Here is a 22,357-nt window from a genome sequence, read left to right as displayed (position 1 = left end):
ATTTCAACATTAATTTTAAGTATGCCTAGGGCAAAGTAAAACAATTCTCCCCTCACCTCTTGTTTTTCATTTAATACTGTATTAAAATGTAAATTATATTATTTACAGCTTATTTATTCCTATATGAATTGAAGAGAATTTGTCATCAGGATTAGGCATTATAAACTAAATGTAAGTGCATACAGGTGCTGTGCTGCTGATTTAATAGGTACCTTCAATGTAGAAATCCGTAGCCTGGTTTGGTGCAATAAACTTTTTGACCTGGGGAGTGGGACTGTGGGTACGATCTTTGGTTTAAAATTCAGCGTCTGTGGCATCTTGGCCATGGCAGGTGTTTGTGCAGATCAATCTTGTTGCAGGCTTCAGTAAAATAGCGCCTGTATCAGCGCATGTGCACATTAACTTCCACCACCAACATTCACCAAGTCTAGCTGTTTACAGAGGACCAGTTTCAATTCCTGGAAGGCTGGTTCTGCTTCCGGGGACCACTTGGCCATAGCCGACTTCGTCCCTTTCAGAAGATCCGTCAGCGGGGCAGCTATCAGGGCTAAGTTAGGGACAAATCTTCGATAGTAGCCCACAATGCCTAGAAATGACCTGACCTGCTTCTTCGAGAGGGGCTGTGGCCAGTTCAAGATCGCCTCGACCTTATTTATTCGTTGTTTTATTTCCCCTCTACCAACCACATACCCGAGGTACTTGGCTTCCTCCATCCCCATGGCACATTTCTTCGGGTTGATAGTAAAGCCCGCCTTCCTTAAGGCATTAAGTATGGCTTGAACTTTGTCCAGATAACTTTCCCAGTCCTGGCTGAATATGAAGATGTCATTTAGGTAGGCCGCTACATATTTTTTGTGGGGTGCTAAGATCCGGTCCATGGCTCTCTGGAAGGTGGCCGGAGCTCCCTGCAACCCAAACGGCATCCTGACGTACTGATCACATTCGTCTGGTGTCGAGAAGGCTGTCTTTTCCTTGGCCTCTTTGGACAGGGGAATTTGCCAATATTCTTTGGTGAGGTCCAGAGTGGTGATGTACCGAGCGCATCTGAGCCTTTCAATAAGCTCATCTACCCTAGGCATTGGGTAGGCGTCGAACTTCGAGACCTCGTTCAGCTTCCTATAGTCTTTGCAAAACCACCATTCCCCATCTGGTTTCGGCACTAAGACTATAGGACTGGACCATCCACTTTTGGACTCTTCAATGATTCCCAGGTTAAGCATCCGCCTCACTTCTTTTGAGATCACCTCTCTGAGGGCCTCAGGGATCCGGTATGGTTTTTGATTGACGTGAACATGAGGATCTGTGAGTACCTCATGCTCTATGACCTGAGTGAGTCCTGTCAACTCCGAAAACAGTTCTTTATTTTGCTGTTACAACTCTTTGCACTGTTGCTTTTGGGCATGTGACAGTAACTCTGCCACCTTGACCTCATCAGCGTCAGCCTTAGCCACCAAACAGGGAGCTTCCACGGACTCTCTATCTTGCCATGGCTTAATCAAATTAACATGGTAAATTTGGTAGGGCTTCCTCTTCCCCGTTTTGTGGATTTTATACTTGACTTCCCCCACTTTCTCTACCACCTCATAGGGGCCCTGCCACTTGGCCATGAACTTGCTCTCCACTGTGGGCACTAGCACAAGCACTCGATCTCCTGGGCTGAAAGGTCTCACCCTTTTCGACCTATTATACACCCTGGACTGTGCCTCTTGTGCATTAAGGAGGTGCTCCCTCACAATGGGCATCACGTGGGCAATCCTTTCTTGCATCTGGGCAATGTGCTCCACCATGCTCATATAGCGAGAGGTCTCAGCTTCCCAGGACTCTTTCGCCACATCCAAGAGTCCTCAAGGGTGTCGTCCATAGAGTAGTTCAAATGGGGAGAAACCTGTGGAAGCTTGGGGAACTTCCCTGACGGCGAACAAGATATAGGGAAGCAGACAGTCCCAGTCTCAGTCATCCTTTTCCACTGCTTTCCTCAACATTGCTTTCAAGGTTTTGGTAAATCTCTAGACCAGTCCGTCCATCTGGGGATGGTACACGGAGGTTCTTAGTTGTGCAATCTGCAATGTATTGCACAATTCCCTCATGACCTTCGACATAAATGGAGTTCCTTGGTCTGTTACGATCTCCTTAGGCAACCCCGTTCTTGAAAACATGTGGACTAACTCCCTGGCTATACACCTGGTGGAAGAGTTTTGAAGTGGTACAGCCTCCGGATACCGTGTTGCATAATCTAATACTACCAGGATATACTGATGCCCTCGGGCGGACTTGACCAGATGCCCCACTAGATCCATTGCTATGCATTTCGAATGGAACTTCGATGACGGGTAGGGGCACTAGGGGACTGCTGAAGTGGCCATTGGGGAGGCTATCTGGCATGTGGGTCAGGAACGACAATAGCTATTTATTTCTCTATAGCATCCTGGCCGGTAGAATCTCTGGAGGATCCGTTCCTGAGTCTTGTCTGCACCCAGGTGACCACCCAACACATGAGAATGAGCCATGTCTTACACCTTGCGTCTATAGGGCCTTGGCACCACAACTTTTCCTAACCCCACCCCTTGGCATGGTTACTCTGTACAGCAAATCCCCATTCACAGCGAAATGAGGGAACTGAAAGTCAGCCCCCTGTTCCTGAGGTACCCTATTTAACACAGTTACATTTTCAAAGGCCCCTCTCAGAGTTAAATCCCTGAGTTGGGCAGTTACAAAGTTTCCCTTGGACACTTCCAGCTAAGAGATATTGGCCTCAGGGGATGTTGCCTCATCCTCATCGCCCATAAACACACACATGGGAATCTCATCAACCATGTTCTGTGGGTAAGTTTCCTTAGGGGCGATCTGGCTGTCGTCCGAGCAATCTGGCGTCCCCGCTTTCCCCCACATTTCCAAGAATAATGCAAAGTCACGTCAAATTATTATGGGATGCAATAGGTCCTTAACAACCACCACTTCTTGAGATGCGGTGCCACAGTCCGTGTTTACATCCACCTGGGCCACAGGATAGTTCTTAGCGTCCCCATGGATACACTGGACACCCACCACCTTCCCAGAAACCAGTCGATGAGAGAGTGAGGCCCTTATCAACGTCACCAAACTTCCTGAGTCCAATAGTCCAGAGACTTGTACCCCATTTACTGACACTGAGCATGCCTGAGGGCCCTCGCCACATTGAGGAACCGCGCTGCAGGCGGGGTAGGCAAAATAGGAGCAACTCCGGCCCATGTTGCAGTCCATTGGCTCAGAGTTTATGGGACACCGGGCGGCAATATGGCCAGGGGTATGACATCTCCAACACACTATATTATGGGGTGGGACCTTGGGTAGCAACTCAGACCCCTCCTGAACTCTAGGATGCCCCCCAGATGTGTCTCTAGCTCCCTTAATTTGGGTGTCTGCCACCTTTTGGGAACCCCAGTATTGAGAGGCTACGATCCCTTGTTTTCCCAACGCACTCTCAACCGTCTGGTATCTTTCCACCAACCCCACGAAGTCATCGGCATTATGGGGATCTCCCTGGGCAACCCAGGATTGCACCGACTTTGGAAGAGAGTGTATAAACATGTCTATAATGACCTTTTCCACCATCTGTGCTGGGGAGAAAGATTCAGGTTGCAACCACTTCTGGACCAGGTGTAGGAGGTTGAACATCTGGAACCGGGGTGGTTTGTCACTGCATTAGGCCCAGTGGTGCACCTATTGCACCCTCACAGTTCTGAGTCACTCCCAAGCATGCCAAAATCTCAGTTTTCAACTTAGTGCACTCTTTCGCGTCCTGCAAGGCCAAGTCATAAAAGGCCTTCTGCGGCTTGCCTGTCAAATATGGCGCCTGTATCTCCGCCCACTGCTCTGGAGGTAATTTCTCCCGCTCTGCCACCCTTTCAAAGACCATCAGGAACACCTCAACGTCATCGCACGGGGTCACCATTTGTAATGCTCTTCTTTCCATCTTTCTGATGTGTGAGTCATCACCTGTATCTGAGGATGTGGCGGTGGTACTGCCACAGACCTGCTCTGCCAGGATTTCCATTTGTCTTTGCTGCTGTTGGATCTGCTGCATGAGAAGTTTGTTTGTTTCCTGCTGCTGCTCTCATTGCTGCTGTAGCTGCTCCCGATGCTGCTGCTGCATGATCTGCTGGCTCTGCTGCATGCTCTGCTGGTACTGCTTCTGGAACTGCTCCTGCTGGGCCTGCTGTTGCTGAAGTTGCTGCTTGTGCTGCGCTTGTTGCGTCTGCTGTGCCTGCAACAGATGTTTAAGCAGGTCCTCCAATTTGTCCGGCGACACTTGCTGGTTTATGGCCGACTTCACCCAGGACATATACGTCTTCTTGAAGCAGTCAGACTGCCGCTTGGGATCTGTGCCCGTGCTTCTAGCACCAATTGTAGGGATTTGTACTCTCTGAGCGGCGTTGGAGGTAGGCACAGGTTCACACAGTGATGCAGTCCGTGGGTTCAAATAAACTGGTGGTTTATTTAGTGTCCATACACCAGTGAGGAATCAAAAGTAACAGCCTTTTCTTGGCACAAAAAGGAATAACAGAACAAAGCTCAAAATAACCAGTCCACGCAGCATGGCCTCAGCCATTTAAACAAAGTGCCTTCCTCTGCCTCCAAATTAAAGCATGTAAAGCTTTGTCAAGGCCCACGCTAAAACACGTGTCGAGGTTGAGCTCACAGGCTAGGGTTCGTCTGGGTTCGTACTACTATACAGGTAATATACTTGCATTTTACATGCTTTAGTTTGGCATCAGTCATTACAGCGTATGTACACATGTACATTGATCACCTGTTATATTATACCCGAGGCTGTGATTTCCTTCATTTAATGGATATATGAAAAAATGTAAGATGATTTATCTTTCAGATAGTCCTAGATTTGACAACCATTAATATTATGTGTGTGAACATGTTTAGAGCTAATCCATATATATGGCTGATTTCTGTTAGTTATTTTTAGCTCGTGCATCTGCTAGAATAACCAAGCCCCCTCCTCTGATAAGCAGCCCACTCTCAACTGACAATGGATATAAAGAGCCTGGAGTGGGAGGGGTTGGCTTTTCTCAACTCTGCTTCATGCTATACCTAAAAACTCTGATTTTATCACAACTACTGCACCCTGTAAATGAATGGATTCATGACTGGAATCAGGGTCTCCTTACCTACATTATGCTGCTCTCAGATGAGGCAGCAAAGACCTGGTAACAGATTCCATTTAAGGGCAGAGTCAGGTGGCCTTGTAAATCAGAGAGAGATCGATCGGAACACAGTGCACCGACTGGCTGGCAGATCTTTCGCCCCGAGAAATATATGCAGCTGTCACTCTCGGGTTGGGAGCACCACCAGTCAGTCCATGCACTGCATTCCGATCTCTCTCCAATTTATACGGCCATTTCACTCTGCCCTAAGTCTAGCTCTTTCCATTTAGGTGACTTGTACCAATTTTAAAATGATTTTCAAATGGTTGCAGTGCCTACCATCAGTGGCGTACAAAGAAATCATGGGGCCATATAGCAAAAGTCTGAATGGACCCCCCCAATTGTGTGCAGGTCTGCAGGCAGAATATCCCCCCCAAATTGTGTGCAGGGCTGCCGGCAGAATATCCCCCCCCAAATTGGGTGCATGGCTGCAGACAGAATATTGACCCATCCCCGTAAGGTGCAAACTGCAGCAGTGCAGACAGACATATTATTTACAAAGGAGAAGTGCCAGTGGCAAGGGGACACATTAAAAAAAATCCACCGCCGGGCCCAGCTCATTGTCTTGTGTCTCCACACAGGCAGACAGTGCTCAGCACAGTAGCTCACAATCCAACTTCCTCACATGGATGTGCTAATGACTTGCGGCTTCCGGCCGGGCTCTGCATACTGCTGCTCTATGGCAGAAAAGCTACGTCAGCCAAGAGGGGTGGTGTGCTTATGCAAATCCAGCGAGAGAGTTCAGCCGGCAGCAAAGCAGGAACCAGGAAAAAAGAGTTAGAAGGTTGCTGCAGCAAGGAGGTACATGGCAGCACTTACATTTAATTAAAGGCACACAGCCACACACACAGCACTGCGCAGCCACCGGACCACACTGGGCGCGGGCCCCGCCACCCATCGGGCCCCATTCCGGTCCCGTGGCCTGCTGCCATTGGCGGTACGCCACTGTCTACCTTGTAAAATTTAACCTCCAATCAGAGGCCTCACTAGAGATATGTGCTTCATATACCATAACTAGACTGATTAGGAGCCAAGAAAACAGCAAATTAAGCTTCTTATTATGGGCTATTTTAATTGCATGCGCTTGTGGGTATTTTTATAGCTGGTTTCCATATGAAGGCATTTTTTTTGCATGCGTTGACTGATCTTTCTGGTGCTTGTGCATTGCAGAAGACTTTTTTTTCCGTTGTGGCCTACTATTTATGGATCCACTAATAGGTTAGTAAGTAATATCATACTATTAAGTGTTATGAGTTTTCTTGTCGCCTATTCTGCTAATTTATTTCCTACAGTGTTATCTTTAGATGTTTTCCTTTACACATTAGCTTATTCAGTTTATAACAAGACATAAATGGTCATACTTTAAATAAAATATGATATAAACCAATTCTCTTACATGACTTCTTGTTTTTGATATTTATGATCCTCAATTAATAAAAATGTTTCAAAAATTAACTGCATTATATTAGCCTGCAAAAAACTATAATACATGATAATAAATCTCCAGTGTTCAGTTAATTTTACAATTTATCTTATAATTAGTACAGTCTTTTATCAGCAAGTTCTTCTTGATCAAGTATATTCCTTATGTCCTAGTGCACATTTTTAGAAAGCAAGACCAAAAAAAGACTTCTTTTGTTTTCCTATCACTCAAAATTTAAGTATAATATTTTAAAAGGATTCTATGGGATCAAAGAAAGCACAAAAATGTAAATCCTCAGACTACTACTCTGTAAAAGTTTTAGGCAGGTGTAGAAAAAAAGTCAAAGTATGAAAACATTCAAAAACAGAAGTGTTCACAGTTTAATTTTATCAATTAACAAAATGCAAAGTGAATGAACAAAAAATAAATTTACATAAAATTAATATTTGGTGTGACCATACTTTGCCTTCCAAACAATATCAAGGCATTAATTCTTCTAGGTACGCTTGCACACAGGTTTTGAAGGAACACTGCAGGGAGGTTGCTCCAAACATCTTGAAAAACTAGCCACTGATCTTTTGTGGATGTAGTCTTCTACAAATCTCTTCATGTAATCTCACACAGAAGCAATGATGTTGAGATCAGGGCTCTATGGAGGTGATATCATAAGTTCCAGGACTCCTTGTCCTTGTTTGCACTGAAGATAATTCTTAATGACATTGGCTGTATGTTTGGGGTTGTTGTTCTGCTGCAGAATAAATTTGAAGCTAATCAGTGACTGGCCTACAGCCCACTAAAGATGCCAATACCATTAGATTAGGTGGCTTGCCCAACACTATACAAGCACATCACACAAGGACAGACACCCACATTTACTCAGGCAACATTAAAGGGCCTAGCTGCATACTGCATAAAAATAGGAAAATGTGCAATAATAAGATGAAAAAATATATACAATATATGAAGAATTGGTAGATAATTTGGTCAAAATGTGCAAGCTCTCAACCCACGTCAAGGATCCTCCCTTTCTAGCGAATCCATAAACCAAAATCAAAAGCAATTCACTGAAAATTACATGAAATTCAAAAAACTTCACAGAAAAAGGAGCCCAACTACCAACACCAGTTTGCAATATCCAACCACTATAGGATTCAACAGACCTCAATGACAAAGGCGGGGTACAGCACAGTTGCAAAACACAGATGAAACAACCATTCTCAAAAATGCCATTCATGGAGTGGGTGGTTGCCTAGTATTAAAGATGCAGACAGATGAAGCTTGTATAAAGTGCCAGTAACACAGATAAGTGTAGTGCACAGTGCCTGTCCTACAACCCATTAGTGATGCCCATACTAATAGATCAGGCTGGCTGCCAGCACTATACAAGCACACCCTTCAATCACCCCCTCTACGAATGGCAGGTTTTTGAGTGGTTGTTGTGCATGTTGGTCAAAACATCGACCAATATCTCGTATATTTTATACATTTTTTGTTGATCTTATTTCACATATTCCCTGTTTTTGCAGAACGTAACCAGGCTCTTTAATATTGGCTGGGTAAATTTGAGTGTCTTTCCTTGTGGGGTACGCTTTTATAATGCCGGACAGTCTGCCTGATCTAATACTATGGGTGTCACTAATGGTCTGTATGATAAACACTGCACTACACATACCTGTGTGACTGGTGCCCTATGCAAGTCTCATCTGTATGTATTGATAATACTAGGCAACCACCCCCTCCATAAATGGTATGTTTGTGAGTGATTGTTTCATCAGTGTTTTTCACCTGTGATTTGGTATTGAGACTCGTGTTGGTAAGTGGGGCTGCATTTTTTATAGTGAAATATGGTCATAACAGTGTCCTTATGTGAGCCTTCATGAGTGCACCAGGTGTCAGAAAGCTGAGAAAGAGACCTATCACTCCAAGGAAGCAGTCAGGGAGAAGCTGCCAGGGACCAACCTGTCCAACTAGCCTTAATGAGGCTCATTCCCCAGCAGTTATTAAACTATGTTTTTCGTTTAAATACTGCAGTGTTTCAGAGTTGAACATATATAGCTGAAGTCATACAGCCACGGTCTGATACATGCTACCTGTGGATCGGGCAGCATGTATTAGCTGTCAATTTCTCTTAATTTGCCTTAACACAGAGACAACTGCTAAGTCCAAATTATTCACTCCCTCTAGTGACTGGTAGAGCATCTTTCACTGTTGCGACTGACTGCAAACATAAAGCATAGCCTGTCATCAACTTCTGGCAGAGTTCCAGAGAAATCTTAGCCTTTTCCTCATGGGCAATGGCCTCCTGTACACCAATATACTTGGGATGTCAAAAGAATGGTTAAAAAAGTTAAGAGAAGAGATCATTGCCTTGCACAAATAAGGATACGTTTTCAAAAAGAAAGTAAAGGCATTACATGCTTTTAAAAATACAGATAGAAGCATAATTTTCAAATGGAAAATTAAAAGAACCCAGTCTACAGTACCTGGATGTGACACAAATAGAAAGCTATAACTGACTGCCAGCAGATTCCTGAAGAGACAGATGGTCAAAAATCCTCAAGTGAATGTTTAAGACCTGCAGAAAAATGTATTGGCAATAGACACCGAGGTTTCAATTTGCACAGTAAACTACATATACTAAGAACTGTAAGAACTGGAAGAATTTTCTAAGAAAGAATGAATGAAAATCCCTCAAACAAGAATTGAAAGACCCTTGTCTGGCTATAAAAAGCATTTACAAGCTAGAGCTGCTTATAGGTACTAATCATGCAGGGTGCCCATATTTTTCCATCTGCCCATTTTGCTTATGGTAATTTTTAAAATGTGAAAAATGACTATATATCTATTTTTGTCCTAAAATACAAAGGAAATGTGTCATCTTTAACTATAGGAGTTTTAGAGATAATTTATTCTTCATCTTGCTTAACTGTTCACAATAACAGCAATTTTGACCAGAGGTGTGCAAACTTTTATATGTTTTTCATAGTTGAAGAGGTTTCCTTGTGTGAGGTCCCTTAATAATCTATGGTTGTGGGTGAGAAACCATGGTCACAGTGGCCTGTGGGACTAAGCGCTTCACATTTTTTAATATTGTGACTCTGTTTCTACAAGAACAAAATTGAAGAGGAAACAGTAGTATACTTAGAAGTGATAAAGTGGGAAATACCAATGATTAAACAATGCAAGTGCTGAAAATTACACATGGCAGAAAATACACATAGCAGACACGGCTGTATTATCCATTGGGTAAACACCACGGTATTTTAAAAAACATTTCCAAAACCCATTACAGATTCTATCATATTCAATATTTTCTTTTTATACCTGCTATATTTTTTTGGTTCCTGTTCTATATCTTTAAGCAATGTATTCACATGTTTCTATGCAGTATACATTAAACAGAGCCAGAAATTATTAAAATTTTTGACTAGTGATATCAAAGAAACTACTCTTTGGATATCAAAGTGTTCAGTGCAACAGCACAGAAAATTGCCTTGTAACCTGTGGCAGGAAAAACTAAGCAGTGCTTGCTAATATATATTCAAGGCTTTAAGATTTAGAATAAATTTAAAAATTCCTGTGCTTTACAGAAAGGGCACAATTAGAGTATATCTTAAGGGTGGTGGGTGACTTTAATGGTACATGAGTGCACAGTAATTAGTAAATGTTCTGAATTATACTTTATGTAACAGCAAAACACTATGAACCTTATATATTTTTTAATATTTTCTAAGAATATAATGATAAAGCAAATATTAATACAGTCACAAAAACAAAATGATAATATTCTTGTTGTTGTAAGGGAAGATTTATTTTAAGTTCCACTACTTGAATATAGTTGGACTAATTAAATTATCACTTCTTAGGAAAGCCCTTAGGATTCTATAAAGGTCAGTATAAATTGCTACAATTTAATTTATACTTGTCTTTCTATGTTTCACATTTCAATGTAAAAAAAAATCTATATTATCAGAGGTTGGAGAACACAAATTATCATAAAGCTTCATAAAAACAAAATCCAAATGTCATTTAAAAAAAATGAATTATTTCTATTTCCATGGACAAATATTGAGAAAAACATAAAATTATAGTACAGTTTTGGCTTTAATTTCCTCTTTCAAAATTGGCAAAAACTATGTTGGAAAACATGCTAAGCCATAAGTAGATCACATCTGTTGTTTATTTTCAAGTGATTTTTTTCAAAACCGGAATACATATTCTGTATATTCATCAAAAAAATGCACAAAGTACTGTACTTACATGAAGACTCTAATTAAGAAGGCACTTTAAATTAAAATTAAACAATAACAGGCTTGGTTCAGTAATTCTGGGTCTACACCTGTACTATGACCACAACTCCCTTCATCCCTATCAGCAATCTAGCTGTGGTATGGACTGTACATCCACATTGATCTACACAAAAATTTACAAAACTGAACATAAGGTTCTTGGTTTAACTTTCTGATCAGACTGTATGAAGCCCATTACCATGTCACGGTGAACTTCTCTTTGTTCCCCTAACTTATAATAGTCTCAAAGATATGGCGCTGTGCGCCAACCACCAACGCACCAGTAGTGCATCAGCAGGACTGGAGGCCTGGTGCTTCACAGCACCCATGCTATAAGGCTGAGTCCCCATAACTTCAAGCCGCCGCCCCACAGACACAAAACCACGGCAACAATGGTCAGCACACAGCACCAGCACAAAGTGAAAGGAGCAAAAAAAATCATCTTGCACAAACTCTCAGACTGTGAACTGAGGGCAAAAATAGGAGGAACCCCTTTTGCGGTCTCCTGCTAATTAAAAACACATGTTCCAAATGGGAGGAGTGCTGGTCCAAGTAAAAACAACCATGCAAGGGCCGGCATAGAGAACCAACACAAGGTTAAAGGAGCAAAAAAGTGGGTAGTGGGTTTCCTACAGTCTGATCAGAATGTTAAACTAAGAACCTCATGTTCAGTTTTGTAAATTTTTGCCTGGCGGCATTAGATCAACTTATGGTTTATGGATTTGAGGTCCATGTCTTTTTTCTACAGTCCAGCAATCAAGCTGTGGTACCTTGCCTTCTACAGGTCATCTTTATTGGCATCAGCTGAGGATCTCATCTCTCACCTTCTAAGCCTCAGCTCTCCAGCAGCACAACTAGGTCAAACTTATAGCCGTATCTTAGTCACCCTTCCGGTCTCAGCTGGGAGCTTCTCGGCCTCTACTGTGTTTTATGTCACCACTGTCCTTAATCTAGCTGTGGTAACTCACTTTAGACTTGGGGTGCATAATCATTTGTTGGTCCAAGGGCCACATTGTAATGCTAAACTAATCTTGGGGATACACTAAAATTGAAAGGGGTAATTCCTTCTGTGATATTTATGGCATATAAAAAGTATAAACCATAAATTTCTGATATAAATTCTACTCTACTCTTATTTCCACCAATCAGCACTCTAAGGCTGTATGCCCAAGATGAGTTTTTAGTAAATTTTTGATGCTGTGTATTTTCGCTACATCAAAAACACAATATTCTACAGTTCCAGGAATGATGGATTTATTGAAATCTCATTCCCTATGTGCTTTTTTTAATACAGTGTAAAATGACCTCAGTTGCGTGTTTCAAATTTACAACATTTCAATTTCTCTTTTAAATGTGCTATTTTATGTGCAAATTTTTCTCGTTGAATTGCATTCAATTCAGAAAATTTGTAGATAAAAAACATGTGCAATGCGCTTATAACTGTATCACTACAGTTTTGTTAAAACCAAATACTAGGAAGTATAAAAAACAAAGCAGCTTTATTTAAAACATGACATACCAAAAAGACACACAGAATGTTGTGTCAAAAGCATATGTAAAAAAATGCTTGCAAAAAAACACTCAAAAATGCAATGGAAAAACACAAGTAACCTAATTTAGCTAATTGGTGCCAAAATACTACTGAAAATCTGCAACATCAAAAACTCACCAAATACTAATCGTGAGAATATATCCTCATGGTATGTCCTCAGAGAGTTTTTTTATGAGGATTTAGAAATAAATTCTGTTCCTAAATCCACAAAAAAACAGTGGTGTCATATCCAGCAGTGCATGGAGGCAGATGTGTAGCTAATCACCGCCGATGCTCTTTGAATTAAAAGCATCACATATTGGCACTTAGCAGCCTTAAACTTCTACGCCTTTATTTCAAAGGCATCCTTCCTGTGACTAGCATAAAGGAGATAAAGTACACTTGTCGGAAGCAGAAGAAAAGCCTTCTCAAGCATACAAAATTTTTCCTGGCTTCGAAAGAAACCCAATAAAACACAAAATAGTGCCGGCAGAACATACCACGACGCTCCTTTACTCTGGGAAAAGTGGCATCCAGCATTTTTAGTGAGATGAACCTCTTCTAACTCATGGACCCTACTGATTTTAGCAATTCTAGCATCCTCTGTGAGCAACCCAGCTTCATGCCTCATAGGAGGGTATGTGGACTCAGCCTTCAACACCACCAAAACTACACTAGGGTCTGGGATAGGCAATGATATTGCAAACACCATTCCATATCTCCCATCTGACTCCACAGACCTGGAACATTCCACAAAGTAGCAATGACTGTTCAAAAGGCATGCAACTAACCTCTACAGGTTCTACAATGGAATTCACTATGTATATTCTTTTAGAAGAATTGAAATCCTGAATATAAAAAATCTTCATTATACCTTTAAAAATTTGCAGAAAGAAATCTCTTATTTAGGAGATGGTACCTCTGATGTGGAAAGCAAAATAACAACTGCTCATAATGAACAGGTTGACTTAGTTATTGCCACATAGGAGGAAGTAGACACCATCAAATTTAAACTAGTGGATATTGAGGATAGATCGCATTGTAAAAAGATTCATCTTACAGGCATTGCAGAGACTGCAAAAACATGATTTTAAAGATTTTCTTATGGTCTTCTTCTCTAGCCTTATACTTGATGAATCTCAGTCAGGCTTCTTGGTAATTTACTGTGCTCATAGATTACCAAAACCTATGACCCTTCCTTACCCAATACCCTGGGATGCTATTGTGAGAATACACTTTTTCCTTGTGAAAGAGAAGATAATGGAAATGACTCATAACCCTCTTTCTCTCGCAGAGTGTTTCAACAATAAAACGCTGTTAACAGATCTTTCTGCAGCCTTGCTAGCCTGGAGAAGAGCCTTTGTCAGCAGCACAAAAGTATTTAGGGAGAATGGCATACAATATAAATGGGGATTTTCTTAAAAATTGATGATTACTAAAAATTGATTGAAACATGTGGCATTTATTCCAGAAGAAGCACTCCAATTCTAGAAGCATTGGTACTTGATCTCTGCTATCAATAGAAACTTGCCAAAGCGACTTTCTCTTCAGTACCTACAAGAAGAGTGGTCCACTGCTCGTAGCAGAACAACACACAACACCTGAAACTGTTCACCTCTTTCTTCTCTTTTCTTTCCTTTCTAGGCACCAGATGAAGGGTGAACTTCAGTGTCTTGTATATACTACGCATACTTTGTTTTGAGCTTAGGCTACGATTTAAACCTGGCTTGCACTGGCACATTTTGCTTTTCCTTCCTGTTTTTCAGTTTCACTTGGACCACACTTATACTTCACTCCTTAGTGTACACTAACTTTTTGGACACTTTCAAGAAGTATGTTTGCATTTGATAATGTTTTTATTTTCTCGGTTATTATACTCTGTAACCACATGTCACCCTTAACATTTAATTTATATGCGAAATAAACTACCACATCACACAATTAGCCCTCATATAAGCTTATCTAAATGACTATCACTCTGTAACAACTCATAATTATTACAATTTACTTTAGATATAATTCTGGCATCTAAGATTATGTCTATCAATGCTAAATGTCTCAATTTGCCCTATAAAAGATCATTGTTATGGAGAGAAGCTATTCATATGAATTCAGATATTTTCTGCTTACAAGAGATGCATCTCAATGACAATGATCTTTTAGGCTAAAAAAAAAGAATCCCTTATTTAATCTCAGCCCCAGTGCATTTAAAAAATGTGGTGATCCTACTGCTATAAGAAATTCAGTAGCATTTACCATGATTAATCAATTCATTGATAAAAATAATAGATTTATAATTTTTAATCGTTTAATTAATAACTTTCCATACACCTTGGTCTCTCTCTATGCACCGAATGAAAACAAAAAAAAAGTTTATTAACCCCTTTACCATCGAAGGTGGTTTGCACGTTAATGACCGGGCCAATTTTTTCAATACTGACCACTGTCACTTTATGAGGTAACAACTCTGGAACGCTTCAACTGATCCCAATGATTCTGATATTACTTTTTCGTGACATATTGTACTTCATGATAGTGATAAAATTTCTTCAATATGGCTTGCATTTTTTGTGTAAAAAATGGAAGTTTTGCAAAAATTTAGCAATTTTCAAAATTAGAATTTTCATGCCCTTTAATCAGAGAGATATGTCACAAAACAGTTAATAAATAACATTTCCCACTTGTATACTTTGCATCAGCACAATTTTGGAACCAAAATTTTTTTTGATAGGAAGTTATAAGGGTTAAAAGTTGCCGAGCGATTTCTCATTTTTCCAGCAAAATTTATAAAACCATTTTTTTAGGGACCATATCACATTTGAAGTGACTTTGAGGGGCCTTTATGACAGAAAATACCCAAAAGTGACATCATTCTAAAAACTGCACGCCTCAAGGTGCTCAAAACCACATTCAAAAAGTTTATTAACTCTTCAGGTGCTTCACAGGAGTTTTTGGAATGTAGAAGAAAAAAAATGAACATTTAACTTTTTTCACAAAATGTTAATTTTAACCCAATTTTTTTATTTTTGCAACAGCATCAGGAAAAAATGGACCCCAAAATTTGTTGTGCAATTTTTCCTGAGCACGCCAATACCCTATATGTGGAGGAAAACCACTGTTTGGACACATGACAGGATTTGGAAGGGAAGGAGCACCATTTGACTTTTTGAATGTAAAATTTGCTTGAATAATTAGCGGACGCAATGTCGCATTTGGGGAGCGCCTGATGTGCCTAAACAGTGGAAACTCCCCCACAAGTGACACCATTTTGGAAAATTGACTTCTCTGGTAACTTATCTAGATTAGTGATGAGCACTTTTAAACTCAGGTGCTTCACAGAAGTTAATAATGTAGAGCCGTGAAAATAAAAAAATCTAACTTTTTCCACAAAAATTATCTTTTAGCCCCAAATTTTTAATTTTCACAAGGTTAAGAGGAGAAAATGGACCACTGAAACTTTTGTGCAATTTCTTTTGAGTACGCAGATGCCTCATATGTGGGGAAAAATCACTGTTTGAGCGGACGTCAGGGTTCAGAAGGAAAGGAAAACTGTGTGACTTTTTGTGCGCAAAATTGCTGGAATCGAGAGAAGATGCTATGTCATGTTTGGAGAGCCCCTGATGCGCCTAAACAGTGGAATCCCCCCATAAAATGACCCCATTTTGGAAACTAGACCCCTCAAGGATTTTATCAAAGGGTATAGTGCATATTTTGAACCCGGAGGTACGACACAGAATTTGATAACATTAGATCATATTGAATATGTTGTCATTAGTGTTGAGAACAACGGTTGTTAGATGCCCAAAATGAAAACATGCGGGAATTGCTCGTGTATGGCAGCCAATTACCACGTGGTTTTTTTGGCTGTATAACAGCCGCGAGACATATTGGGTGGAGACTCAAGCATGTCACTCAAGCACCAGCGATACTCATTGCATACCCGAGCACCCAATGCAAACTCAAGTAGTGAGCACTTGTGCTCAACACTAGTCGCCATATCGTCATCATTTTTTTTCTTTACTTTTGAAAAAATACCAACCCCAACACAACCCTAGCACAACTCTAACCCCAACCCTGATAGAACTCGAACCCTAACACAACCATAACACTAATCCTAACCGTAACCCTAAAGCTAGCAAAACCCTAACCCTAGCACAACCCTAACCTTAGAGATTATTTTTTATGCCGTTCTTTATGCAGTATAAGTGATTAGACGACTTTATTCTTCGGGTCGGTGCGATTACAGCGATACCAGATTCATATCGGGTTTTTATGTTTGACAGCTTTCACACACTAAAAGACTTTTAGTTTTGCAAAAACTAGTTTTTGCAATCATTTTTTCATATTTTGGTAAAGTCATGTAAGGGCTTGTTTTTTGCGGGACAAGTTGACATTTTTATTTGTACCATTTTCGGGCACTTAGCATTTTTTGATTGCTTTCTATTCCGATTTTTGGGAGGCAGAATAAACAAAAACCAACAATTCAGGAATTGTTTTCTTGTTTTTTTTATGCTGTTCTGCATGTGGTAAGATTAATAAGGCAGTGTTATTCTTCAGGTAAGTACGTTTACAGCGATACTACATTTATATTATATTTTTATGTTTTGAAGCTTTTACACAATAAAAATTATTTTATAGAAAAATAATTTTTTTTGCATTGCTTTATTATGAGCGCTATCACTTTTTTATTTTTTGGCTGATGGAGCAGCATGGCAGCTTGTTTTTTGCAGGACAAGATGATGTTTACAGCAGTACCATGTTCATTTACATTCGTCTTTTTCATCGCGTTTTATTCCATTTTTGTTTGGCAGTATCATGATAAAGCATGTTTTTTTGCTTTGTTTTTTTATTTATAGCATTTGCATGATTTATGGCTGTTACTCAGCCTCAACCCATTCAGAGATTGCCTGTTTGTTAGGGAATCCTCACGTTTTGAGGCTGACTAAAAGTCATAAATCATGCAGACGCAGTGACTCAAACTTAATATACGAGCATGCCAAAAATACTCAGAAAGCACCCGAGCGTGCTAGGAGAAAGGGTTAGATGAGTGGGCTCGCTCATCATTAATCCTCACATGTGTTCAGGTTGTGTAACAGCCATAAATCATGCAGAAGCACGGACTCCAACATAATATGCATGCCAAAGATTCTCGAAAATAACCCGAGCGTGCTCGGTGAAAGGGTTAAATGAGCATGCAATACTCAAATACTCACCTTTTTGAACAATGTACATTTTCTTCAACTCAATTTCGAACAAATAGATATTATATAGCAACCATTTACACTATACTAAATAATAAAAGCAATATATTTACAAAAATGAAAAATAGCTGAAGGCCCAGATGGCCTCACAAATGAATATTACAAAAATATAAATAACTATTAGATCCTTATTTAGCAAAAATGTTTAATGACATTGCTAAGACTGAATCCTTCCCTAGAGAAATGCTTACAGCCTTTATAATTTTGTTACCTAAACATGGGAGATCTATAGACACCATCTAATTTTCAACCCATATCACTCCTTGATTCAAACCTAAAACTTTATGCTAAAGTAATTTTCTTTAGACTTCTAAATATTTTGCCAACACCTATAGAGAAGGACCAATCTGATGTCCAATGGAATTGTATGACCATTATATCAAAAGTGGAAAGCCAGTGAATGACTTCGCTCCTTCACACCCTGGATGCGGAGAAGACACTCAATCAGGTCCACAGGGGTTATCTTAGTAAAGTTCTCAAAACATTTGGATTCACTGGCCCAAACTTATCTTCAAATATGCCCACTTAAGCACTTCCTTGTGCACAAGCTTACTCATCAGGTGTAGTCTCCAACAAATTTTCTATTTCAATTGGAACCAATCAGGGATGTCATCAATCCCCTATAGTTTTCACCATCTTAATGGAACTGTCTGCTCAATCAATCCACTCTGATCATTCTGTCGGACTATTTGCAGATTACGTGATTTTTTGCGTTACAAACCCACATAAGTCTCTAACCTAAAATACTCAAATCACTAATAATTTTGGTGCTACTAGCTATTATAAAGTGAATACACCAAAATCATGAGTTCTGTGCATGGGAATGCTCCCTTAGCCCCTTCTTCCTAAAGCCTATTTTCACCTTCCTGACCAGGCCAATTTTTTTTAATTCTAACCAGTGTCACTTTATGAGGTAATAACTGGAACTAGGGATGAGCGAGTACGTTCTGCTAACCCTTTTGCCGAGTATGCTCGGGCCGAGCTCCGAGTATTTACAGCTGCTTGGTGATGTGTTTGAATCGCTCCCGTGTGCATGATTTGCAACTGTTTGACAGTTTTAATACATGGGAGGAATGTCTATTTCTTACACATTCCTCACATGTAATAAAGCTGTCAAACAGTTGCAAATCATGCACACGGGAGCGATTCAAACACATCACCGAGCAGTTGTAAATACTCGGAGCTCGGCCCGAGCATACTCGGAACAGAACATACTCGCTCAACACTAACTGGAACACTTCAACAGATCCCACTGATTATCAGACTGTTTTTTGTGACATATTGTACTTTATGATAGTGGTAAAATTTATTTGATATGACTTGTGTTTATCTATGAAAAAATCAGATATTTGGCGAAAATTTAGCAATTTTCAAACTTTTAACTTTTATGCTTTATACTTTTAAGTTAAATCAGAGTTATGTCACACAAAATAGTTAATAAATAACATTTCCCACATGTCTACTTTACATCAGCACAATTTTTGAGGCATAATTTTTTTTATGTTAGGGAGTTAGAAAGGTTAAAAGTTGACCAGCGTTTTATCATTTTTAAAACAAAATTTACAAAACTATTTTTTTTAGGAACCACATCACATTTGAAGTGACTTTGAGGGGTCTATATGACATAAAATACCCAAAAGTATCACCATACTAAAATCTGCATGCCTCAAGGTGCTCCAAACCACATTCAAGAAGTTTATTAACCCTTCAGGTGCTTCACAGCAATTAATGAAACATGGAAGAAAAAAATAAACAATAACATTTTACCCAAAAATGTTACTTTAGACCCATTTTTTTGTACTATCACAAGTGAAACAGGAGAAAAAGGGCCAAAAACTTATTGGGCAATTTCTCCTGAGCACACCAATGCCCCATATGTGGGGTAGAACCACTGTTTGGGTGCACGGCAGGTTTTGAAAGGGAAGGAGCGCCATTTGACTTTTTGAATGTAAAATTTGCTGGCATAATTATGACACCATGTCTCATTTGGAGAGCCCCTAATGTGCCTAAACAGTAGAAACCCTCCTCAAGTGACACCAGTCTGGAAAGTAGACCCATGAGGAAACTTGTATAGATGAGTTTTTATCACCTTGAAGCCCCAGGTGCTTCACAGAAGTTTATAATGTTGAGCTAGAAAAATAAAAAAAATTCCAACAAAAACATTTTTAGCCACAAATTTTGCATTTTCACAAAGTTAGCAGGAGAAAATGGAACCCAAAATGTGTTGTTCTCCTGAGTATGCAGATACCCCTTATGTGGGTGAAAACTGTTTGGGCGCACGGCAGTGCTCAGAAAGGAAGGAGTGATGTTTTGGAATGCCGATTTTGATGGAATGGTCTGAGGGTGTCATGTGGCTTTTGGGGAGCCCCTAATATGCCTAAACCGTGGAAATCCCCCACAAGTGACCCCATTTTGGAAACTAGACCATTCAAGAAATTAATCTAGATGTGTGGTGAGCACCTTGAACCCACAGGTGCTTTACAGAATTTTACGAAGTTGATCTGTGAAAATGAAAAAATTATATTTTGTCCACAAAAATATTATTTTAACCCCAAATCTTTTCATTTTCACAAGGATAGTAGGAGAAAATGGACCCCAAAATTTATTGAGCAATTTATCCTGAGTGTGCTGATATCCCATATGTGGTCAAAAACTGTTTTTGAGGCACAGTGCAAAGCTCACAAGGGAAGAAGCGCTATATTGTGGTTCTGATTTTGCTGGACTGGTTTGAGGGTGCCATGTCACAATGGTAGAGCCTGTGAGGTGCTAGGACAGCCAAACCCTCCATAAGTGACCCCATTTTACAAACTACACCTCTCATTGAATTCATGTAGGGCTGCAGTGATCATATTGACAACACAGGTGTTTCACAGCATTTTATACCATTGGGCAGTGAAGAAAAAATAATTACATTTTTACCACCAAAATTTTGTTTTAGCCCCAGATTTTACATTTTAACCCAGGAAAATGGGTAAAAATGTCACCAAAGTTTGTCCCTCAATTTCTGCTCATTGTAGAAATACCCCATATGTGTCTGTACAGTACTGCTTAGCCATACGGAGAGACTCTGGAGGGAATGACTGCTATTTGCCTCCTGGAGCACAGATTTTCCTAGAATGGTTTGCGGACTCCATATACAGATCCCCTAAGTGCTAGAAGAGCAGAATCCCTCTTTTGGGAACTTATCTACATGTGTAATGACGATTTTTACTCCAAGGGTGTGGTTTCAGGAACAAGCAGTTGTGGAGGTTGCTGAGTGAAAATTGCAAACTGACATTGTAGTGAGCAGTACATTGTAGTTCCTGTACATTGTGCCCAGCTTGTGCTTCTGGAGACATGCCCCCATAAATTACGCGGGCTCTCATAGCTACAGAGGGTATTTGAATTTGGGAGCACAGAACTTGCTGAATTTATTTTGGGGGGCGAGAAGCCCTAGCGCTTTTCCAGATCCTTTGTACTACCAGTAACGTGGAAGCCCCCTGTATTTACGATAACAGATGATGCACCTGAGTGGGTTTTTTGTGGATTGAGTTGAAGCTTTTATTGTAACATTTTACATAACATTTTGGATCACATTTATCTGATGCTTTTAAGCTGATCACTTACTTTGGGGTTTCCATCTAAATATTCAAGTGACATGATGAAACCCCCGAGAGATCCACTCACTATAATGAGGCGGCAGCAGAGTTACTCTGCACTCCGTCTGGCCTCTGTTCAGCATTGTCCTTCTTTTCAGAAGTGCACAAAACTGTGGCCGATGGCACTTTTATGCACGCCTAAAAATACAGACACCGCCGGATCACAGGGCAGACAGCGTCCACAGTGCCTTCATCTGCCTCAAAACAGGGAATCTTCCGCCGGTGGTTCTGTTTGAATCACATATTTCAGAGATGTACATGGAAATCCCAGTGTAAGCGCTCAGCACAGAGCACAGCATAAATGTGAGCCGAGCTTTATTGCGATCTTTGGGAGGCAGAATGAACAAATCGACAGTAGGTGAAGAATTGGTTTTATTTATTTTTTACGCCGTTACTAGTGCGGAATAAGTGATTAGATGACTTTATTGTTTGGGCAAATATGATTACAGCAATCCCATACTTATATCGTGTTTTTTTGTTTGGCTGCTGTCACACACTAAAAGACGCTTTTTTTTTGCAAAAACTAGTTTTTGCATTGCCATTTTTTGAGAGCTATAATTTTTCCATATTGTGGCCGACAGTCATTTGAGGGCTTGATTTTGGCAGGATGAGATGACGTTTTTATTGGTACCAATTTCAGGCACATGACATTATTTGATCACTTTCTATTCCAATTTTTGGTAGGCATAATGAACAAAAACCAGCAATTCTGGAATTGTTCAGGGTATTTTTTATTCCGTTCCACGTGTGGTAAATTTTATACAGCTGCATTTTTTGTTCTGCGATATGATGATGATTTTACAATTTTTATTAACTTTTTTTGTTTACTTTTTCACATTTTCCCCAGATGGGACATAATGTTTACACTGTCTGATCGCTGATCTGATACTCTGCAATGCTTCTTCACTGCAGAGCATCACATCAGTGTCTGACATGCAGGAAGGAGGCGTGTCAGTGCCAGCCCTAAGCTGGCACTGACAGGCCACCTTCCCTGATGGATCCCATGGCCATCTTGGG

The sequence above is a fragment of the Phyllobates terribilis genome, unplaced genomic scaffold, assembly GCF_046119375.1.
Source record: "Phyllobates terribilis strain yellow unplaced genomic scaffold, ASM4611937v1 Scaffold_4__5_contigs__length_816908805, whole genome shotgun sequence".
Lineage (NCBI taxonomy): Eukaryota > Metazoa > Chordata > Amphibia > Anura > Dendrobatidae > Phyllobates > Phyllobates terribilis.
Note: the sequence above shows the minus strand (reverse complement) of the source record.